Source organism: Benincasa hispida, chromosome 10 (assembly GCF_009727055.1).
Source record: "Benincasa hispida cultivar B227 chromosome 10, ASM972705v1, whole genome shotgun sequence".
NCBI lineage: Eukaryota > Viridiplantae > Streptophyta > Magnoliopsida > Cucurbitales > Cucurbitaceae > Benincasa > Benincasa hispida.
This window is the reverse complement of record NC_052358.1, coordinates 5955818-5963521: the sequence shown is the minus strand read 5'-3', so window position 1 is coordinate 5963521 and position 7704 is coordinate 5955818.

Below are 7704 nucleotides of genomic sequence, written 5' to 3'. Positions count from 1 at the left end.
ATATCAAGAAAGGAAGGGAAATTTTGTAACTTCATGTGGTCATGACGTCAGTCGAAGGCCGATTTATCATTATTTTTAAAAAGTTGAGCTTTTTTTTCATTTTGGGCCTTCAAAATGGATTAACCATGTCATTTTCCCCATTATTAAGTTTATCTATGGAAATTGTTCGTGTCAATACTTGCACATATGTAGACTTCTTCAAGGGTTGAATTAACAAAATTAACTATTAGAATTATGCATGAACAATTATCAAAGGAAATCTCAAATGAAAGTCTAAATTGATTCATTTATATAAAAATTTAAATGTTTAATTGATAGAGTCCCATGTCATATTTATCAAAAGAGAACATAACAACGCAAATTGATATATGGGCAAAAATTTATTATCTCAATTATACAATAATTAGTTATAGGTTTTAATTTATATAACCCCAATGTTAGGGTTATAAATTTATATTTTTCCCAAATAAAATTACGGGAAATGTCCGAGTTAATCCCAATTTGGTACTCTAACATTTAACCCTACTATTTTGAGTGGGTTAAGTTAACGAAAAAATTAATAATTAAATGATATCATGGTTCACTAAAATTAACAGATATCGAAACGAGCATAGTTCGTTATCATACAATTTTAGTGATTAAAAGTTATGTGGTTTGAATGTTCATACCTTTGTTGTATTCAAAGACGAAAAATATCGTTATCGATGTAAATATTGGTAACTCAAATTTATGGATATATCTAAGGATATTTTGGAAAAAAATCTATAAAATTTTTTGTGAAATTTTAGAACAAACTTATTTAAATAATAAACTATGACTTTAAGCACATAAATCAACAATTAGAAGCTAAATATGATTGGTAATGGAATAAAATAATAATGAAGACAAAAAAATGATTATGAACCAAATATTCATTAATAAAATTTAGATCATGATTCAATAGTAAAAAAAAAATGATCTACTGAAGTCTAACATTATCAATCATTTGAATAAATGTTGATGCATATATTGAAATACACTACAGTATATATCGGCTAAAGTTCTAAAAACATTAATCGTTATCAATATCATTAACTCTTAATTATAAATATATAGAATTTTGTTAAATGGATGTATAAATTAATTTTAGCCGAGGAGAGAATTGATGTCTTCTTAATTATTCATGACTTATGCACTTATAAATAATAATAGAATTTAATATTTTTTTTAGTTTGTCGATTTAAATCTTTAATCTTTTAATTAATATTATAATACATATTTTTTAGTATGATAATATAAGAATGTTTATATATGTATAAATTCATGGACGATTTGTATTCTTAAACGATCGAGATGGGTTTAAACATTTATTAAATCAATTAACTGTTACACTGCTACGAAATGGTATAAGAAAAAAAATGAATGAAAATATTAATGGAAGAGGAAAAAAGTTGATATGATAAGTGACAATGGCCACGATATTTTGTCAAATTTCGATGTTGACATGTGCCCTTTCCATTTTCTCCCATTATCCGTCGGTTGGGCCTTGACACATGCCCAACTAACGCCGTCCATTTTTTCACTTCCAATTTTCAAATACCTTTTATTCACTTCATTTTAAATCCACCAATATTTATAGATTAAATTACAATGCTTAGCCTTTAAAGCTTTAATATTTGCATTTAATTGGCTTCGAATTTTACTATTGGCTTTATTATGTGTTTGAATTTTAAAATAGTCAAATAAATCACTTTCTAAGGTTAAATTACACCTTTAGACTTAGTAATTTTAAAAATTGAATGTGATCATACCATTTTAAAAATTAGAGTTTAATCCTTATGATTTGATAAAATCTCATAAATAGTTTTTATGGTTTGATAAAATCTTCATAAATAGTCGTTAAGCAACTAAATTCTAATTATAAACCATACGTATGTATTCAATTCTAACTTTCTCCAAACTATAAGACCTAAATTTATAATTTAACCAATTTTTACTTTTGTGTCTAATGCACTCAACGTCTTTAGCATTTTCTAAAATTGACGAATATACAAACATCAAATTGACACAAACTTTTGATTTTATGTGCCAATAGGCGATTTTTTTTTTCTTTAAATGTTGATCAGTTCAAAGAGACTAATTAGACTTGAAATTTTGACACATAATATGTAAAGTTTAGGGATATTAGGTAATCTTTTTTTAGTACAACTAAGTGGGAGAATGAAGAAATGAACCTTCGACCTTAAAGGAGTAAACGTATGTCAATTACCATTAAGCTAAAATAATCACTTATTATTAGACATAAAATGGAAAGTTCACTTACTTATTAAAATTTTTAAAGTTTAAGAACTCTCTAGCACAAATTTGATGATTCATAAACTAAATTTGTAATTTCAACCATGTTTATATTGTTTTTTTCATTGTTTTTGTTTGTAGGTGTATAAAGCTCAACCAAAGTATCGATACAACTTTAACATTGTAAGATAACAGTTTGTTCGTTAGAGTATCATTTTGGTCCTCGTAATTTGAAGTTTCTCCAATTTTAGTTTCTATACTTTCAAGAAATTTTAAATGTAGTCTGTCAAACTTAATTTTCACCAAAATTGGTTAGATAATAATTCAAATTTTTATGCAAAAAGAAAAAAATGCAATATGAAAATGTGTATTCAAAATTTATAGTAAAAATACTAATAAGTAATAAATCTTTTCTAAAATAAATCAATAATGAATCATTAGTGGGATTAAATTTAATATTTATTAAAAATATAAAGATTAAAATTAGAAGGGCTATAATTAAATAAACTCATTTTAACATATTTTGTTTTACTATTATAGTTTAAATAAATTTATAATTATATAAATAAATTAGTGAAAACATCTCAAACTGTTACTAAATGGAGCAGGAAAAGAAAAACAATTATAAAATTATCAAAATAATTACATGAGACCCAAATCCAATCTGGAAAACTATAATTGTTCGGTGATTAAATGAATTAATTCTTTTATAGCATATTATGAAAATGGAGGGAGAGAAAGAGAGAGAAAATAATGGTAAAAATAGAAATATGAGAAATCTTATAAATGAAGAAAATTTAAAATCTGGTAATATTTTCTATTATTATTTCGATTATCAATTTTGCAAAATACAATTAAGACCATGTTTGAAAAAAAAAATGTAGTTTGAGTTGATTCCAATTGGATCATCAATTGAGTCGTAAAATAATTTTATTATATTTGTTGGTGTTTAATTATCAATTTTTTTTAAAAATAGTGTTACTGTTATTGAGGCGGCTTATTTCACATCATTAATTGAAACGTAAAATTAAAAAAATTAAACTACACTCATAAAATGTTTTCCGATCGACAACACCCCCATTGACAACATTTCAAACTATCTATCGACCGTTTGAGATCATTCCTCTTCGCTTCAACTTTGTACTTTCACATTTTAAGGTTCCTCAGAGCAATTCGTTCCCTTGCCCATCTATAAATTGAACATTTTCTGCCATTATTATTATTATTTTTTTTTTTTACTTTGTTTTATATTGTAGTTGTCTTCAATTACCTCTTCAAACAACTATAGTTGAGTTACGATCAATGTATACGTCCTACATATTCATTTCAAATTCGAACGCCATTATTTCTCTAGTATTAGTAAGATGATATTACCTCGTTCATAAGTGATCAGTCAGTAATCCCTTCACTTATTGTCACTATGATTGACATGACCTGATTTGTTTTGTGATCTAATAATATTTACCGACAAAAGATCGTTCGTCGATATGAATGTTGTTTGACGTTTCGTCCTGTCCCTATTGTTTAATAGCAGTAAGTCAACAGTAAGTCAATAAGTTGATAACAATAAGTCGATAGCGGTAAGTCAGTAATGGAGTTGATAACGGAAAATGGATGCGATGAAGATGATGAATTATGACCTTGGTAGAAGTGAAGGCGAGCACCACAGAAGGACCATTTGCACCCAAGCATTCATCAACTCCCACTCCAACATTGGGAGTTAATTATGTTGGTTCACAACCTAGCGTGAACTAACCATCCCCCACAAGGCATCATTGTTGTCGGTCATCTGCCCATTGAACCGAGATGGTAAGGGAAGGTGAAAAAGGTGGAGAAGAAGCAACATGCCAGAGAAGGACCAAGCGGCACGAAGGTTCAGAAGAAGAACCGCAAATGTACACTTGTGCTCTATCTAGTGATTCTGAATGGGATACGTTCTTCTTCTTCTCGTGCTCGGGGGGTGGAGGGGAGTCTAGGGTTTTAACTTCTTCTTTTTTTTTTTTGGGGTGAATATGGAACATTGATCCCATAACTTTCTTTAACTTAAAATCATGTTACAGATTTCTAACTTTTTTTTTTTTGGTATGAAATGAAATTCCTACAAATCGTTTATTTCTATTTTTCTGTTCATATTTTGTTTGTTTCATGAGGTTGCCTTTAGAATATACAACAGAATACCTAAAGATATAAGGAACTGATAATAACACATGCATGCAACGAACAAAGTGATTCAAAACGAATTTGTGTCAACTTTATCGATATCGATTAATATACATGATAGGTTGATAAGCGTATGAAAAGTTGAAATCTGTAAAGTTTATAAAACATTTACCGATCAATGTATTAGTTAACTATTATCGACTCTATAATCGAAATCGATACATCGATAGGCATGCGAGCGAATATGTTTTTAAATATTTATCGATTGGTGCATCCGTAAAGTTGTATGTTATGATATCCGAGGATAAAAGATGGAAATTCGTCATAAAATATTTTAATAAAATTAGTGGGTCTCACTGCATATTCAAACTCAATCCGATTAAGCACCTTCTGAAGATCAATCAGTTTACAAGATTCGATTGCATATAATACGGTAGATTCCACATCTAATTGCGATTACAGACGAACGTATAAACAACATAAAAAATAATCAAATGAATCCCACTAACCAAGATAGCAATTGATTGATACCCATCCAAAACGTGGTCTAACTTCATTGAATATATTCCAGTAAAAAGACAACACGTCTTTTTTAATATTATTACCTAATGTGAAAATAACAATAAATTAAAAAAATAGTAAACTCAACATTAGAATTCAACGAAAAACCCATTTAATAAAACGTTAGCATCAACTCTGTTATTAGTAAAATGATTGCATTTTGAGAACAACCAATAAAAAAAACCAAGAACTTAACGAATGAGTGATCAAATCAAAGCAAAAAATAAATTACAATTTGCAAATTTTAAAGTAAGCATAATTCGATAATTAATATGTACTTCTTTATTGTATTAAAAAAAATCACATTTTACAAATTTTATCTAATATCTCTATTGTAATAAAAAAAAATCACAATTTACAAATTTCATCATATCAAGAAAGATATCCAAATCAAATTAATTAATTAACACATAAAAGGTAGGTTTGATTATAGATTTCAAAAACTTTGAATTTGTACCTCTCTCTCTATAGTTTTGCGTCAACTTAATTGTACCCGTATGATTAAAAAGTTTGAATTCATGTAGTTTGTATTTATATTATAACGATACTAAATTTTCATTGACATCACGATATTTCTATGAGCTTGACATCAACATAAAGGGTGAATCGACATTTTTATTATATCGTAAAATTTCATATAAAATTAAAGAAAATATAAAAATAGAAATCACTAATGTAATATAATATAAATAATAAATATTTTAACTTGTTTATAAATTATAAAATATTTGTTTATTATTATAAATATTTTTTTTATTAATTTTCAAAATATTCATCACACGACCAACTATGATGTATTTTTCTTAACATTTTCTTATAAATGAAAACTCGACATTTTCGTCAACATTGACATTTTAAATATTGAAAAAAGAGTAAAAGTCTAAAATGTATAAATTCGTTATTGGTAAAATAAGGCAATATAAATTTCAAAGCAACCCAAGTCATAAATTGTAGAGTGTGGGATTTACTTGCATGACAGCATGAGTTTGAGAACAAGTTGTGCAATACTTTTAACTTAAAACTCTTTCAAATTTGTAAAAGGTACCCATAAAGTGTTTCTTTTACCAAAAAAATTATTTAAACAATAAATATTAAAGTATTTTAGAAACTTGCAATATCAATTTTGACTACACAACCTAAATTATTATTAAAAAGGACTATCTTAATTATTTTTACTTTGAGAACTCCTTTAATTTTAGTCTATGGTTAGTTTTCTATCGTTTATTTTTAAAAATTTCTTTTAATTATCCGTGAGCTTTTCCACTCTAAATTTAGGAAATATATTCACAAAATGCATTTTTTTTAATGGAATTATTATTATTATTTAATCAAAATTGATTTTTTTTAAAAAATCTCTAAAGGATAAATTTTAAAATTTATTAAAAACACATGAACTAAAATTGGACATTCAAAAGTGTATTAAACTAAAATTGGAAACAAATCTGAAGTATATGAACTTAATGGTATTTTGACGAGTATTTTAGAAGTTACTTTCATTGATTAAAGAGGTTTCCATTCCAAAAGTGATACCAAGTAATTTAGAAAGGGTTAAGAAAAGACGTTGAAAGAGAAAAAAAAAAAAAAAAAAAAATCTACCTTAGCATAGCTCAAGAACCAGAAGTTCAAATTATTAAGAAAAAAAAAAGAAGAAAAGATTTGATTAAAAGGAATGAAGAGTGAAAGGAACAAGAAGGTGGGTACACTTTTTAGAAAAGTGAGGTGTGAGTGAGAGGTGAGAGTGATGGAGGCCACAAGTCATTTGTAAGTTCCTTTTTCTAAGTGGTCCAAAACTTGAAACCTTTTTATTAAAATTCAAAATCTTGAGCTGTAAATGAAGCCCTAACATTGGACACCATCCATTGAATGAATGCCTTTGATTTTTCTACCTATCTTTCATTCTCAACTATCTCATGTTTCAATAATTCCTCAGTTTTCTTGTAAACTGAGCACTCAATTCTTTTTTGTGTGAAATGTGCTTATCAAATAAATTGAGAGCAGGCCCCTCCAATTGCAAGGCAACCCCCCACCCACATGATGCACAAAAAAGCAAGCCACTCTCTTTTATAAACATTCATTCATCTCTTCAATCTCTTCAACATTTTTTTTTTTTTTTTTACCATTTTCCCTATAACTGAGCTAATGAATGTTTTCATGTGATCGCGTGTTGGTTAGGAGGAGAAGCAAAGCTGTTAAACAATAATTCGATCACCTTGCAACGTTTTCGCATTATTAAGTTTTCAATTTGAGACAACAAACATCTCTTTTGACTGATTGAAAACAACAATACGTGTAAGAATTGGGCAGATTTTGAGGGGAACTTCATGTGCCAGGACGTGTAGAGATGGGACAATCACAATAACTTCAATCGAAATCATACGTTTTAATGATTAAGGTTGAGATTGAGACGGGATAGTTCCAGTTCCAAATGCTAACAAATTTGATGATTGAAGCATTCAGAGACTGTTTTGGTTTGCATTGTTTCAGAACAGCATCATCACTTGAACCACTTAATGACAACATAGCATAATTCAGAGAGAGACATAAATGTGTGGCTGAGAAATCCTTCAGCCAATTCTTGGTAGATAGGTGAGCTATTTTCATAATATGTTAGAATAGGATAAAATAATATGGCAAGCAAATGTACAAAAAAACATAACAAATCTAACAAAGGCATGTTTGAGTATAACATGTGACGAGCATCCCTTTAGG